The sequence below is a fragment of the Coccinella septempunctata genome, chromosome 1 (assembly GCF_907165205.1).
Source record: "Coccinella septempunctata chromosome 1, icCocSept1.1, whole genome shotgun sequence".
Taxonomy (NCBI): Eukaryota; Metazoa; Arthropoda; class Insecta; order Coleoptera; family Coccinellidae; genus Coccinella; species Coccinella septempunctata.
In genome coordinates, this window is record NC_058189.1 from 3,787,392 (window position 1) to 3,803,980 (window position 16,589).

At 35.5% G+C, this 16,589-nt stretch overlaps 1 protein-coding gene and 1 long non-coding RNA gene across 10 annotated transcripts in view; both read right to left on the reverse strand.

Annotated features, from left to right (window-relative positions):
- Nucleotides 1-16,589, reverse strand: part of LOC123322654 (hemicentin-1) — a 637,965-nt gene that overhangs the window by 175,550 nt on the left and 445,826 nt on the right. The window lies entirely within an intron of this gene.
- LOC123322659 lies at nucleotides 4,580-5,554 on the reverse strand. The gene is made up of 2 exons (XR_006539196.1): nucleotides 4,807-5,554; nucleotides 4,580-4,676 (listed from the first exon to the last, which is right to left on the reverse strand). It is a non-coding gene; the product is annotated as an uncharacterized LOC123322659 (long non-coding RNA).

Below are 16,589 nucleotides of genomic sequence, written 5' to 3' on the forward strand. Positions count from 1 at the left end.
TATCGAAATGAGCCATTTCATAAAATCGTTTTATTACTTTTATTACTATATCCTAAACGAAATCACAATGTGGAACCAGGAGATAAGTTTTTTTTCCACTGCTTCGCGATAATTCAACCATTGTATGTGGTCTTTATACAATGATTCAATTAACAAACCGTCTAGGGTCGTATTAGAATCTATTTCAGCAATCATTTTTAAATTTTTTTCAACTTTGGCATTTTGACCAGTTCTGCCTTCTGTTGAAAAAAGCCTCACCTTCAAATACCCCTGTTAGATAACTAAATTAAATAATTATTGTCCGAATTTTCTCCGTGGAAGCTATTCAAATATTAAACAAAATTATTGTTATGGCGAAAAATTGTCTGCATGAAAATTCCACGAAAATCAGATCGATACTGATTATTCTTATTATATATTTTGCCGCTGGTATAGCTGCAATAGATGTAAATATGAAATTCATGGAAATGGATCGCATGAATGTTTTATCAGTACTTTTTTTTGTATAAGTGCTTTCAAGTCGAACGCCGTTATCGATATGCTCCTGTTCATAATAAAAATAATCAATTTGTTACTTTATTGTAATCAGAGATAATATTCATTAGAGAAGGTAGGTCAGATTAAGTTCATACCTTCTACTATCAACAAAATTTTACTCTTGAATTTCATTTTAGCGATTTCTCCTTATCATCTAATTCTTTCTCCATTTTCTTCACAACTCAAATCAGCTTTCTTAAATTTTTTCTAGTGCAGTTATTCTAGATTGATATGTCTGAACCATTTTACGATGTTCCACAGCTGACAAAACCTTTTCCAGACCGCCTTTCCGAATACAAGAAGACTGATGCTCTCTGCCCCCTTAGCTGTTCTCAGTTTACGGTTCCGTTCAGACAGCAAGAATGGAAAGAAAGGCCTATCTTGTCGGTAGATGGAGGTGAAGACGACCTCAGTACTGAGCACGCAGGATGAGTCCTTAATGTGTTGCATGTGTTGTTTTCCGGGATCCATTTATATCCGCTAGACTGAATCGTGTCGCAGTAAGTGCACTCGGCGTATAGGCTTATAGGATATGGAAGCACACGCGGTACGAACGCAAAATATCGCAGACAGGTTAGTTGATCCAAAGAATGGGTTCCATTAAATATCAGGTGGATTTTTCAGCAACGCATATATCCCGTTTTTACCTCGTGAATTCGGCCATTTCAACCGTTACCCTATCTGACACCTTGAAAGGCAGCATGATGGCAACATCAGGATGGAAATGATTGAATGGTCTGCTTTATTACACTAAAGGGAGATAATTGTCAGATTATTTTAAGAAAAATTCACCATATGAGAATACGTAAAAAAGCAGTTTTTCCCCAATATCATATAATAAATATGAAAAATTATGTGGTGCGTGTCACTGATATTTGATCTTATATATACTCCATGCACTTTTATTTAAGCACTCGGTTGGCCGTAAAACAATTTTCTCAAGTTTTTGTAACTAGAACGGATTAAGGTTGACACTCATATGAAATGTCGTTAATGCCATAACGCCGTTGCCACAACTAATATCAATTTTTATTACGAAAATGCCAAAAGTAATTGAGAAAAAACACATGCTTTCAGGAAGTGCTATTTAGAATTCAGGTTCCCTCATTAAAATAGTATGTAACCCTGATATTTTTATATCTACAATATATCAGAAGGTAGCGAACATAATCAATGTAAGTGAATTTATATAATGCTTCATCTGAATCTAAACGACTTATATTTTAGCCGAATGTTTCTACAATCAGAAAGATTCTGAATGAATAGGATGACAAAAAAATTTCCTTCTATTGGGAGACCCAAAAAAGTGGTGGCATTTGAGAATTTCATTTAAGGGTGAACAAATGCGAAAAATTAATAACGGATTTTCGATTAATATCATCGTAGAATAAATTTCAGATAATTAATTTTTCTATTTTTCCTGAATTGTCGTATACATTGTAAATGATTTAAGGGATCAATAAATATATAATTAATATTATTATTATTATTAGTACTAAAAATGAACAGCCATAAATACGAGGCAGTTGTCCTGTCAATTGTTAATTTATGTGAAATTTTAGTCCAAAGGTGAATCCTCTTGCTATTTAGAACTCACTTTAATTATTTTGACTTTCATTGATGCTAAATGATTTTTGTTGAAGAGTTTAACATTCTTGCAATTATCCGCCAATTACTTAGAGAGATACCCATGTCCAACCACTGCATCATATGCATTTCATCTTCGGCTTAATATTTTTGAAATCTACAACAGATGAAATGTATTCAACCTTTAGCCGGAGAAGATAACCAACATTAACTCTCCTCAAGCTACTGCATATTGTGTGTCAATAATTCAATTTTTTTCCATAGCAAAAATAAATATATTTAAAAACTGATCTCTTCTATTTTTCATACAAATAACTAGATTTGATATGCCTTCAATCAGTTGGTATAAATGTCAATTATGTTCATCACATATTTTCGAATTCATATTTTAGGAAGTGATTCGACATTGTGACAAAATACGTAATTACTGAGACTTTTACGTAGAATGGACAACATATCGCTGATTTAAAACCAAAAAAGTTTCGACAAGCGTCATAACCCCACATATTCGTACTATACAGAGTGGAATGTGTCAAAATTCCATGGCCAACCGAGTGCTAAAATAAAAGTGAATGGAGTATAGTAGAAGGGAGATTGGATTGAGATATGTGTAATGAACTATTGTGTTCTTTGAAAAAATCTATCACGATCTGGTAAATCTAGCTTCAGTCAGCAAGTCAGCTAAGTTCTACAATAATTGAATAATCAAGTCTTCGCACAAAGTATATTTTGTTAAGGTTGAGCTTCCTGTTCTTGTTACCACTTTGTAGTAACTTAACTTATAATTTTTTATTTTACTCGTCAAACTTTTTTCAACTTTTTCATCACTTGCAGAATGGCCAGTCAAAGTCTTCGAGATGCAACAGGTACTAATTTCCCTTGGTTCAGTAATAAGGCGTCCCCACGAAGTCAATCTAACATCGAAACGCTTGTTAGGAATAGTTCCACTCTCTCGGGAACACAAGCGTCAAAGATTAGAGTGAGCAATGGGGCGGAAACACTGGCGATACGTACTATCTTTACTGACGAGTACACAGATGGCCGTTTTTCTGATGTTCGACGAGTATGAGTGTGAACACGTCCACACATACGTAGGAACCGCTGTTCTGTACATAAAGTTCGGAAAGAAGATGCTAGGCCGTCACTGATATACGTGTCATACTCTGTTTTCAGATTGATATTTAAAAAGATATTCAAAAGAAATGGGTTTCTCTGGAGATAAACATAAATTAATTCAATATCCTTAACTTTTGACGAGCTGTTTACGATACAGATGAGACAGAGTCAGAAACACAGACTTCTCCGATTAATGTTGTCGTTTAATTTTATGGAGCGTAAAATATTTCTTTCTTTTATAACGTTCAATGACTCGCGATTTAATAATAAAGCGTTAATTTCTATCCATGTCTACATGGAAATTTACATGGAAAAGACACCGAAATTGCTATAAAGTTATACGGATTTATGAATATTTTATTATTCACTTCGGAATATTATATGACTTTTCTGTTAGAGGGCTGAATTGCTAATAATTTTGTTGTTCCTGTTAGGGTAAAAAACATATCGATCTTCCTAGAATGACCGACAAATGAGGAGTCTATTGTATATTTATAAGTATACATTATTGAAGTTTGCATTCATTGTTCATTGAGCTGTATTGATTAAATTCAGCTCCAGCAATGACAACGAAAAAGACTTCCATATACGATTCCTTCCAATGTAGATAGGGAGGGGCTTATTGTGAATGTTTTGGCATTCATACTGATGGGTAAGTTTTTTATAAATTTTTAATTGTCTTCCCAGTAATTCATTTCTAGTAATTCACATTCAAGTTCAAGAGCTACAGCTATGTAAATGCTATACCTATGATTCTAACATTGGCGTAACCACAGAATTCTTTTGGGAAGCTCAATGTTGCTTGATGGTCTCTTGCTCGAAAATTAGTCGACTTCAGTATCTAGGCGGAGGGAAAGGGGAATTTCACTAATTTCTGCCTTCAAACTCAAAATTTAGCGAAAAATATTTTTAAAATACTATGTGGCCCTTCTAAGCCTTCGTACTGATCCTATTGAATGTGTGAAATATATCAAGTACCAAGTAAGGAAAAATACTGAAAAATTTTGGAATGAAAACTCAGGAAGGACCGAGGGAAGGACCTTAAGGGTTCATTCAAGTTACATAAAGAAAAACTAATTAGCTATCCAATTCTGTCATTAGCGCTGATATAACAACAGTAATTGGAGCTTTCAGGTTGAGAAATATTATAGGTGAAAAAACTCAAATTTCAGTTATATCGAAGATTGCTGAGTATAAAAAAATTTCTTTTTTGATCACGTAGGTAGTTACTCAACATTCTATAATTTTGGATCCACCTTATGTGTTTCAAATTGCCGAATGCGCCAGTCTGAAATAAAAACCTTAAATGGTGCTTATCTTAAATAAAATAAACAGTGAAAAGTCTTGAAAACACTTCTATACTTTTGGAACCATATATTTATATCATATAGGTGACATGTTTCGGCCTTTTTCGGCCATTATCAAACCATGAATATCTAAAATGTAAGAAACAATGGAAGATTAAAAAGACGCAAATAGAAATGTAAATATAAAATTTGTAGGTTACACATTGGAACGAATAAATAAACAAATGAATAAAAACAACAAAACGAATAAAAACCTTACGATTTTTGGTTCCAAAATTGTCATGATAGTCAGTCATCCAAGTAAAAATATATAAGCTCTTAGTTTCAAGTGAAGTTACAATTAAACATAGTTACTCATAAACAGTAAAACAACAAAGACACATCAGGTCGACCGTCAAAAGTTGAAAGGTGACACATCAACGTCAGGCAGACGGGTGTAATACAAAACTAAATCTTCCGAACACGGACACATAACAGATATAAAAATCATCTTCTTCATCAATCTCGTGTGCTAGGTGATATTAATTTATATGTTTCTTTTATATTATTAGTTAGCATTGCATTGAGTGTGTTATATCGGTTGTCCCGCATATGTTTAAATATTTCGACTTCTTCAAGTATCTCCTGCCTGAACCCGAAGTCGCAATGATGCAACAATTTCACATTGGTGTTAATATCGAAGCAATGTTCTTCATCTCGAAGGTGTGAACCAAAAATGGATTTATTGTTGTTAGGGTTTTTTAGGCTATATAGATGTTCCTTTGTACTAGTTTTAATTGACCTTCCGCTTCTGCCCACGTATACAGCGTTGCATTCCGAATCGCCACATTCGAGTCTGTAGACTCCTGGTTTCTCAAGGCTGTCCACAGGGGTTTTATTTTTGATTAGGTATTGCTGTAAAGTATTCTTAGATTTAAAGGCAATCTTCGTATTCTCTAGGTTACCCAGGACCCTTGCTATTTTATGAGAAATATTTCCGTAATATGGCAGATTGCAAAATTTATCAGTTTGGCTGACTATCATGACAATTTTGGAACCAAAAATCGTAAGGTTTTTATTCGTTTTGTTGTTTTTATTCATTTGTTTATTTATTCGTTCCAATGTGTAACCTACAAATTTTATATTTACATTTCTATTTGCGTCTTTTTAATCTTCCATTGTTTCTTACATTTTAGATATTCATGGTTTGATAATGGCCGAAAAAGGCCGAAACATGTCACCTATATGATATAAATATATGGTTCCAAAAGTATAGAAGTGTTTTCAAGACTTTTCACTGTTTATTGTTACTCAACACTTCAAAAATGGGATTCTATGAGTTTATGGTGCTTATCTTTCCGAAATGATTTCATTCATCAACTTTCCAGAAAATTTAGTTTTTGTTTTCATGAAGTCGAGTATTCACTCTGTGTTATAAGAAATGTTTCATAAGGGTTTCGAATACACTAACGCTGTTCCACTATCAACAAGAGAACCATCTTTATCTGTACATGGTGAACGAAGCAGTCAGTACACCTACTAATTGCCTGGTGATTTGTAGTAGCCCACTCTTATTATTCCATCGTTACGCACAGCAATCACAGAGCACTGAGGAAACAAAAACAGCCAACAACTGGTAAATTGAAGTGATGTTTGCCAACATCATCCGGAGATATAGAAACGGCAAGGACAATAATACCACGTCTCGTAATAATTCAGCGTGAAAGCGAATGAAATGGCCATGAGAAATTTCGAGAATACGCCTTTAGAACAAATTTTCATTTGTGTCCGGGGTAATATGCGTGCGTACGCCTCCCTAACCCACTCAAGCACTCTCGAAGAGAATGATTCTAGCCATCACGGAATCGATGACCGCGTTTATGCGTACTCCATATAAAAATTTTAATGATTTCACAAAAAACTGGATCGGTTTATAAGTTCAATTGAATTCGATCGGTATTTTTTGAAATTTTGGCTGTAAATCCAAAACCATCGAGTGAATTAGCGCATTAGCGAACACTACCTAATCTTCATCCTATCCTGAAGTACCTCTTAAATATTAATGGACAGAATAAAATTAGAATATGCATTCTCTCTCAACGAGTCCAATCCAATCGTTTGAAAATAAATTCGACAATCACAGATGGGAGAAAATACTGCCTGTTTTCATTTTTTCCGATTTATGGTAGCTGATCATCTCACCAGCTTGCACCCTTGGTCTTTGATGTCTTGATATTTGGTGATTTATTGATATTTTTATTGATATGAATATTTAAGGAATAGCTGATAGAAATAGCAATTATCTTATTCAGAGATTCTTTATATCAGAGGGAATTCTTTATTTCATTAAAAAATACCATAAAGTTCAAAAAATAAGTTTTTCAAAGAATTACAGTTGTATGATGAAATATGAATATTTTTCTTTGTAACTGCCCAGAACTGTGGAATTTTTTCAGACATTATAGTCTGAAAAAAACATAAGTTGCCTTCTTCTTCCGATGAACGAAACCTTGAAAATGTTGACCGTTCTCATCAAATACAGGCTGAGTCTTTGACTCGTATTAATATGGTTCTTGAGATCAAAAGAAGCACTTTATTTCTATACCATTTTTTCCGATTAGGCCCTGATAAAAAGATTAAGCTATTTTAGGTTTTCCTAATAAGCTGTGTCACCTCTGGAAAAACAAAATTACCTTCAGAACAACTAGCTAAATCTGTAATACTACACCTCTGTGAATCTTTCAAACAGAGTTTAATTCAGCCAAAGTACCCAATTGTTCGAATTTCACAGATATTTTTATTTTTGAACTTCAAATTACTCGAAAACGGCGCATTATGCGAGGAAATATGAAGAATACTGTCATTTTACAAAACGTCCAAATATTCATTAGAGAACGTCCAACTTAGTTTCAAGAATTGGGTTTTTTGAATATTTGGTATTTTTATGGTACGTAATAGTCATAATGAGAAAACTGGAAGACGTGGGTGATATCTTGTGTTATAAAAATATTCATCGAATGAATGAAAAACTATATTCCGAAATTCATTCCATTCGATAGAACTGTTTAGGGGATAGAACCTAAAATAACATTTTTTTATGGTTTTTCAACAGCCTGTGTCTTTCAAACTGAGCTGATTCGAAAAAAATAGTTTAGAAAAAAAGTGTTTATTTTGACCTCAAGAAAGTACTGTTAAAATATTTGTACGAGTCAAAAACTCACCCTGTATATGCAAAACAATAATTGGACAATGATTGTACTCAAATCCAACTGTTTAACGATTTCAGTAATTCCTAAAATGGCTATGATCGATAGTACCGTTAAAAATGAATGTTCTTTTATACTAACATAATTAACCAATAAATTTCTTGGGCATATTGGGAATAATAGACTTTTTCATTCGTGCACAGCGAAATATGATTTTATGGCAGATATAAAGTTGGAAATACATATGGAATATATTACATTGAGTTTTATCGTGTTAAAAGGTGACGCTAAATGATTTAATTGAGAGGATTTGTATGAATTTTTTTATTGTCATATCGTTAGAGCAAATTCATATTTTTAAAAACTTTCAGGAATTAAAATTTTAATTTTCTACAATCTCTTATTTTCATTTTCAATTTTTCAGTGCAAAACAATTATTTATTTATTTTTATTATCGAAGTTCACCATGAGGGTGGTATTCATGACATGACAAGTGAAATTCTAGAGAAGTCTTTTACATAATGAGTCAGAATCATTTCATACCCTGTTAAGTATGTTACCCAACCTGTACCTTGTTTTAATTCTTATTTTCATGTGGCTTATGCATAAACATACCAACCAGACACATTTTGTCTCCAACAATGCCAGAGGTAGTCACGGTCCATGAAATAATAAAATGGCAATCTGCTGATCCTCTGGCGTCAAGAGGCAAATACAAAAGGGGCCTTCACTCAGTTCTTGCATGGTAGGAAATTCCGTAACATGTAACGTCAATCTGATCCTTCAGAAAACGAGCGGTCTGATGACATTACAATCCATGTTTGTACCTGTGGTTTCCTGCGTCCCCCATATAAGGTTACACAGGAAATTCTTAATTCGATGCTAAAGTGGCTGAACGAATGACAAAGAGCAATTCATCGGCTGAGTTAATGTTTCTATCGTGATTATAAATGAAATGTCTTCGAAAACCTATGGGAATTTCACTATAGTGTTCTCTTGTAAGATTCAATCCTATATAATGAGGAAATGATTAAAATTATAGTGAATAATTGCTGAATGAAGCCGCTGATAACAGATATTTTATGGACGATGCTGAGTAAACTAATATAGATAGATAGATCTATATTATGTATAGATCGAAAATCTTTATAAAAAAGTTTCCGATGATGGGAATAACCGACGATAACTAACTTAAACATTGTTAATTCAATCCAAAATAATATTCCTTTTGATGAGGACTTTTGACTGACATATAATGCATCAATATCAAAATGGATGGAACTTTTATATGCCGCATTCATTCTTGATGAAAAATGCTTTTCACATCATAGTTTTCTAATGGATAATTCGCGAGATGTGAAAGGTTTGAAGAAAAATTCAGGAAAGAAATTAAACCTACCCGGGATCACAATGTCACGTGGCAGGATCCTGTTTTTGCTATTCATAAATGATCTTCCAGTTAATCTGCGTGTGATTTTCGCAAATTTGCATTTATGCATTTATTTCACGCAATGACGCGCATGATCGCGAAATAATCTTTTGTCATCAGAATAATATCTCTTTTAAAGACAGTTCCAGGTTTCTTCTTATGTAGCAAACTCAACAGCTCCTATTATGCATTGAATAAGGTAAGAACTCTACTCTCCACAGAGGCTCTCGTGAACATCTACTGCGGTTTGATGTTTATACTTAGCCACTTGTCCTATAATCCGTCTGTTCCGATATTACAGAACAGTACTGTCAGTATTTCAGAGACGATGCCTATTGGCCCAGTCGTTCGAGTTCTATTGTTATTCGATTACTGGCCAGTAAAACCAGCAATATCGGAACAGGCCCAAGATCATATCATGGGGTAATTCCTCGAATGCCCATAGGGCTTTCATACTTCAGGGAATCCTACGTTATTCGACACACCATCTCTCTGGTCCTGTAGACCCTTGTTTGTTAGATATTGTATCTTAACGTTGTCCTTGATCTTTATTCTCAAAATCTTGTATATGTGAAAGAGAATGAAGAAAATATCATTTAATTGTCAAGTTTTCATAGTTACAACAGAAGAAGTGAAGGAACACAGTATATCTCTAAACCTCGCTTTGAACACAATATCACTTATTTTTAGATGTCACCATTATAGACAGTTCAAGGAATCAGCAAGGCTAAGCCTCCTCATACAGCTGATCAGCAAATTCATAATGTACATACATTTCTAACCTATTATAATGTTCATAAATGAATTTGAACTCAATATTCTAGAGCGCCTGGTATAGATATTCAGATGAAAGTCCTCAGATTCAAACTCGTTAAAATGTAGCATCACATTTAAGGGCCATATAGCTGTACTGCAATGAGTTTCATATTAGAGGACTCAGAGGAGGCTATTCGGCAATTTGAGTCCGCCAACAACGTAATGCACGCAATCGAGGTACGTTCACAGTTCTCATCATAATAAGCTAGCCGACTGACTGGGAATATTCGAGCTTTCAATAGGGCAAAGAAGGCTAAGCTCCGTTGGCTATTCATGGGTAAATTTCAATACAATGGCCTTTAGGTGAACTGGAATTCTGGAATCTTTGTGATTTTTCTATCAGGGGTTGATACTTGATCCAAAATATAATAAGAGGGAATTAAACATTGTTAAACTACTTTGGATTTTGGGGCCTTGAAGAGCACTCTGAACTTGTGATGCATTGATTTTCAGTTTTGAGAATTGGCAAAATCAAATGAGTGCATCTATTTCAATATCAGAAATACGAGGATATATTGAAAGTTCTTAGTCTACTATAGAACCAAACCAAATTTCAATGTCAAAATATTTTATTACTCAACATATTCTCCCCTTAATTGGATACATTTATTACAGCGAATCTGCAACGTCTCTAGACCTTTCAAAAACAATGTTTCTTTTTGCTCTTCCACAGACTTCCACAGCTTTTATTACCTTCTCGTTGGAAGAAAATCTACGACCTTTTAATTTTTTTTTCAGTTGAGGAAAGAGATGATAGTCGGATGGAGCCAAACCTGGTGAATAAGAGGGGTGTTCCAGTAATTCAAACCCTAAATCACGAATTTTTTGCATGGCAACATGAGATTTGTATGCAGGGGCGTTGTTCTACGAAAACAAAACACCTTTGGATAGCTTTCCGCGTCTTTTCTCTTTAATTTTTTCTCGTAGAGTGGTCAATAATGTCGAATAGTGGTTATTCATCTATCCTTATCCAAAAAATCAATCATGATTACTCCATGGCAATCCCCAAAAACTGAAGCAAGAACTTTTTCAGTAGATTTTTGGACACTTCTTAGGTCTTGGAGAACCAGAGTGTCGCCATTCCATCGATTGTTGCGTTGTTTCTGCATCGCAGAAATGTACCCAAGGCTCATCCATAGTAACAATTCGGTTTAAAAAGTCAATCGAGCATAGATCGAACGCGATGCTTCTTCCCTAGCACGCTTTTGGTCAACATTTAAACATTTGAAGATCTATTTTGCAGCAATTTTTCTCATGTCCAAATTGACGTGAACTATATGATGAACGCGTTCAGATATCCGTTTTTGCCCAATTCGACTTTTTTGACCTCAAACTTCACACTGATATTTCTAATAAGTTATTGTTCATTGCTATGGTAACACAATATTTTTTTTATGCATGGAACGGGTCTAGGCTAACTAGATATCAATACATCCTATAAATGATAATCGACTGGTTATTTGAATATTGTTTGCAAAGTTCCTTGTTTGACTGATGATTAGATATATTGATCAATGCGACTTGCAAAAATGAGAATTCCTCTCGAAAAGGCTTTCCTTTCAATGAAAACGAAATGTGCGACCTCTCCAAGGTCGTCCATCGGAGGATGCGTCGACCTGAAACATAGATTTCGCATTCTCTCGGACCATGAAAGCTAATCGCCTGTAATTCCCATCTTGCGAATCAGTTCACACTCGACCGCCTTTCCTCGGCATTTCCTTCGGCCAGTGGCGGATTTGCTTTGCGGCCTAGGGCGGCCAGTTATAAGGGTCGGCCAACCGGGACAAAAAAATTCCTGCCACTGGGAATTGCACTCAGAGAGGAAATGGAGTTGTTTCGAAGATTCCAGAAAACCAAACAGTTCATTATTCAATAAGGAATTGCACTGCAGAAAATGAAAAGTGGAAAAACCAAAAATTAGATTTTCTGGTAAGCAGTGTTAGATATCCGAATCGTATTGGTATGCAAATAAGGGTTTTCGAATATGCTGAATCTATTCCAAGCAATTTCGTGAGCCCATCTCTCTTCGTTTAGATGTTCATCTTCGAAATGACATTTTTCAAGAACTGAAAATTTCCATAAGCGATATTTCCTGTTATATTCGTCTGATCCAATTGGGAATTCCGGTTCAATAATCAGCGCTGGCAAGGCTTCTACCCTAACAAGCAACAAACACTAACTTATTAGAAGTATCAGTGTGAAGTTTGAGGTCAAGTAAACCAGAGTTACGCAATAGATTAAAAGAAAAAAGATGTCCACCGAAATTGTGAAAATCGAAAAATTGGAGTATCGAGCCATCATCAAGTACCTGTATTTAAAAGGGTTAAGATGTTAGCAGATTTACGAAGATATGCTTAAAACCCTTGGTGATCAATGTTCTTCGTATGCGACCGTGAAAAATTGGACTGCAAGCTTCAAAAGAAGAAGTAAATTTACCATTGAAGATGATGACCGATCGGGAAGGCCAGTTTCTGTGTCAGTCGCCGAAATTATCGATGCAGTTCATGACATGATTTTATCAGACCGTCGAATTGGGCTGAAACGGATATCTGAAGTACTGAATATTTCATACGAACGCGTTCATCATATAGTTCGCGTCAATTTGGACATGAGAAAAATTGCTGCAAAATGGATACCCAAATGTTTGAATGTTGACCAAAAGCGTGCAAGGGTAGAAGCATCGCGTTCGATCTGTGCTCGATTTGAAAACGATGTAGACTTCTTAAACCGAATTGTTACTATGGATGAGACCTGAGTATTCTACGATCCAGAAACAAAGCAACAATCGATGGAATGGCGACACTCTGGTTCTCTAAGACCTAAAAAGTTTCGTGTCCAAAAATCTGCTAGGAAAGTTCTTGCTTCAGTTTTTTGGGATTGTCCTGTAGTAATCATGATTGATTTTTTGGATAAGGGTAGAACAATATCGGGAGATTATTATTCGACATTACTGACCACTCTACGGGAAAAAATTAAAGAGAAAAGACGCGGAAAGCTATGCAAAGTTGTTTTGTTTTTGCAGGACATAGCCCCTGCAAACAAATCTGCATGTTGCCATGCAAAAAATTCGTGATTTAGGGTTTAAACTACTAGAGCACCCCCCTTATTGTCCAGATGTTGCTCGATCCGACTATCATCTTTTTCCTCAACTGAAAAAAAGTTTGAAAAGTCGTAAATTTTCTTCCAACGAGGAGGTAGTGAAAGCTGTGGAGGTCTGGTTTGCAGGGCAAGAAGAAACATTTTTTTCCAAGCAATTTTGTGAGCCTATCACCCTTCGTTTAGATTTTCATCGTTGAGATGGCACCGAGGTAGATTAAATTTTCGGATTTTTCACTAGAAGACTTGCTCTTTCGAAAAATGTATCATATTTAGATCTACGATTCTTCTGGGAGATACGCATGTCGAAAACCGACCTTCGAAAAATTCCAAAAAAGTTGAGTTCAATTAAAACTCCTTCAAGATCGAATGGTTGCACCGAGAGGGATGAAATTTTGAGATTTATTACGAGAAGGAATGTTTTTTCAGAATGTGTATAACACTGAGATCTAGGACAATTTCCCTGTGAGATACGAGACTCCAGAGTTGGTCTTCGAAAAATTCCCAAAAAGTTGGATTCAGTTAAAACTTCGTTGTATGGAGGTAGACGAAATTTTGAGATTTATTACAAGAAGGAATGTTCTTTCAGAATATGTACGTGGCGAAGGGCCTAAGGCGGCCAAGACTGCTAATCCGCCACTGCCCTCGGCGGCTACGGGGGCGCAGATGCCCACCGTCCAAGTTCCCGATATGGAATTCAAGTCATCCCGCGTTAGGACAGCCGCAAACCACTTCGCCGCCGCCGCCGCCCCCGCCCCGCCCGCATAAATCATCGTAGTGGGCGATGCATCACGGGACGACGGTCCGCAATAAATAAATACGCATTTGACCCGAAACATAAACAATAAGTCATCGAGAAAACCGTTCCCACGATAGTGGCGGGGCACGTCGGATGCTGCGGAACGACGTCCAGGTTATTTATCGGCGAAGGTGTCGACGGGTATTTTGGGACTGGGATTCGCGCGGTTTTCTGCGAGTACCACCGCCAATTCGCAGAGGGGGCTATTTCACTGAGGCGGTGCAACTTCCGGTTATATCCGGAAACATCCAACTATTTTCTTATTTCAAATGGCTCACCCAGTATATCTTAGTTAGATAGCTTAATTGGTGGATTACACGTTCTGGAATATTTCTTCTTAGAGTGCTGAGGATATTATATAACAGTTTGCTGCTTGGACCTTAAATGTACAGGGTGGGCAAAATTCGTTGTCTACTGAGAGGATCTCGAGAACTATAGCAGCTATAAGAAAACGGATGACACATGTCGAAGCTCTTTTTCAAAGAAACAAAAAATGGTGAAAACCGTAGCCTCCTACAATTTTTCGTTTTTTAGTTATCAGCTAAAAATGAGATTTAGACCATTTCCAAAAGTTCTCATAACTTTTTTGTCTTTGAAGTTACGGATCTAAAACTTGAACCTTCTACAGGGACTTTTTCACATAGAATCCACTGACGAGCTCAAAATAATTTTTATGTTCGACTGAATCATAAACACTTAATTTATGAATTCGTTTAGTGTCCATAATTGACTACTTTATTGGACACCACTTCATTGGACTCAACTGTCAATATCATTCTGTCAAGTAGGGGAGAGTTCCTTTGAATTGGATGCTACAGTTTTTTAAAACACTCGATGGTGATTTGGCATCCTTTACGTAAATCCCATTTTCGAAACAAGGCGCGAGGCACAGGGTCAGCCATTTTACAAGAGATCTCGATGGATGTTACGAAAATGGGATTTACGTAAGGGATGCTAAACTGAGAGAGAGAGAGAGAGAAAATTTATTGCTATAGCAAATGGCTAACGACTTGCGTCTTACTGCCAGTATTAGGTACATTTCATTGTATATTACAATTCATTCTGAATCTTAATACAATTATACACTGCTATCGAGTGTAGTAGAAAACTGTAGCGTCCGGTTCATGGGCTGTCCAGTTCAAAAGAACTCTCCCCTTAATATAAAAGATGCAAACAACACTTTATTTAAGGAAGAAGAATTGAACTTCGACCTAAAAACAAAATTATGAATTACTATTCTGAGAATTAGTGTGGTAGTGAATATTAAAAACACATTCTTTGTTATTATAAAAATGCATGCCTGAGGAAGTCGAGCTCGAAGTGGAAGCACAGTTTTCGATCTGCAATACTCTTGATGCTAGCATCAGCTACTTCCTGGCCCAATATTCTGGTGGCAACACTTATTTTAGTACTTTCCAATTCATCTATGTAGTCCATAGCGAAGAACTTTTCTGAGCTTTCAATTCACTATTGAAGTAAGCGACAATACTGTCTTCTGTCGATTTTACAATTTTCTTTGTTTCACACCACTTGTTATAGGCCGCATACATATTTTCATAAGCACTTTTAGATTTAGTGGGTAAGAAAGATTCTTTGTCGCTTACGGCTAAATTTTCTACGCTTTCTTCTCCAGCACTATCCATTTTTTGGATTATTATGACGTTTGTCATAAAATTAAGGAAGTAAACAACTGTGTTTACTAAGGTTGCTAAGGTCGCTGGTTACTAAGGTAAGAAATTCAAAAGCACAGTAATGTTTTTCAGTAATAAGCCATTTCAGAAAATAAAATTTCTGCATTGCAGTCGAACATAAAGCTTCGTATGCAACTCGTACATAATTAGGCTTTATGGACTTGCCCAAGTTATTGGCCTCGTCCATGAAGACCTAATTTATGTACTTGTTACATAAATAGCTATTTTTTAATTAGGCGAACTCGTTCATTTGAATGCAAACTTTTCTTGAATTTATTATTTTCGAATTGGAAAAAACCTTTTGTCGGTAGATTCTACTTATAAGTGCCTTAGAAGGATCAAGTTTCAGATCTGTAACTTCAGAGACAAAAAAGTTAAATGAGAATTTTTGGAAATCGTCAAAATCTCAATTCTGGTTTTTAACTAAAAATCTAGAAATGATTGGCCGGTTCTGTTTTCAGATTTGGATTGCAACTCCTCCTGATTTCCAAAAACCCTGTCAGTACGACTCACCTACTACAGTAGGATAATAAGGCCCATTAGATTTTTTTATATACAAGGTGAGTCCTTGACTCGTACAAATATTTCAACAGTAGATTATTGAGGTCAAAAGAAACACTTTGTTTATCACCATTTTTTCCGAATCGGCTCGGTTCAAAAGATACAGATACATTTCATTTTTTCATTGTATGTCACAAATGGTTTTTGTCGAATGAAATGAATTTCGGAATATAGTTTTTCATTAATTGAATGGATCTTTTTCGAACACAAGATATTACCCACGTCTTCCAGTTTTCTTATTACGACCATTACGTACCATAAAATACCAAAAATTCAAAGAACACAACTCTTGAAACTAAGTTCGACGCTTTCTAATGAATATTTGAACGTTTTGTAAAATACAAGTATTCTTCATATATGTTCTCCTATAATGCGCCGTTTTCGAGTAATTTGATGCTGAAAAATTAAAAACTATCTGTGAAATTTGAAAAATTGCGTACTTTGGCTGAGTACAACTCTGTTTGA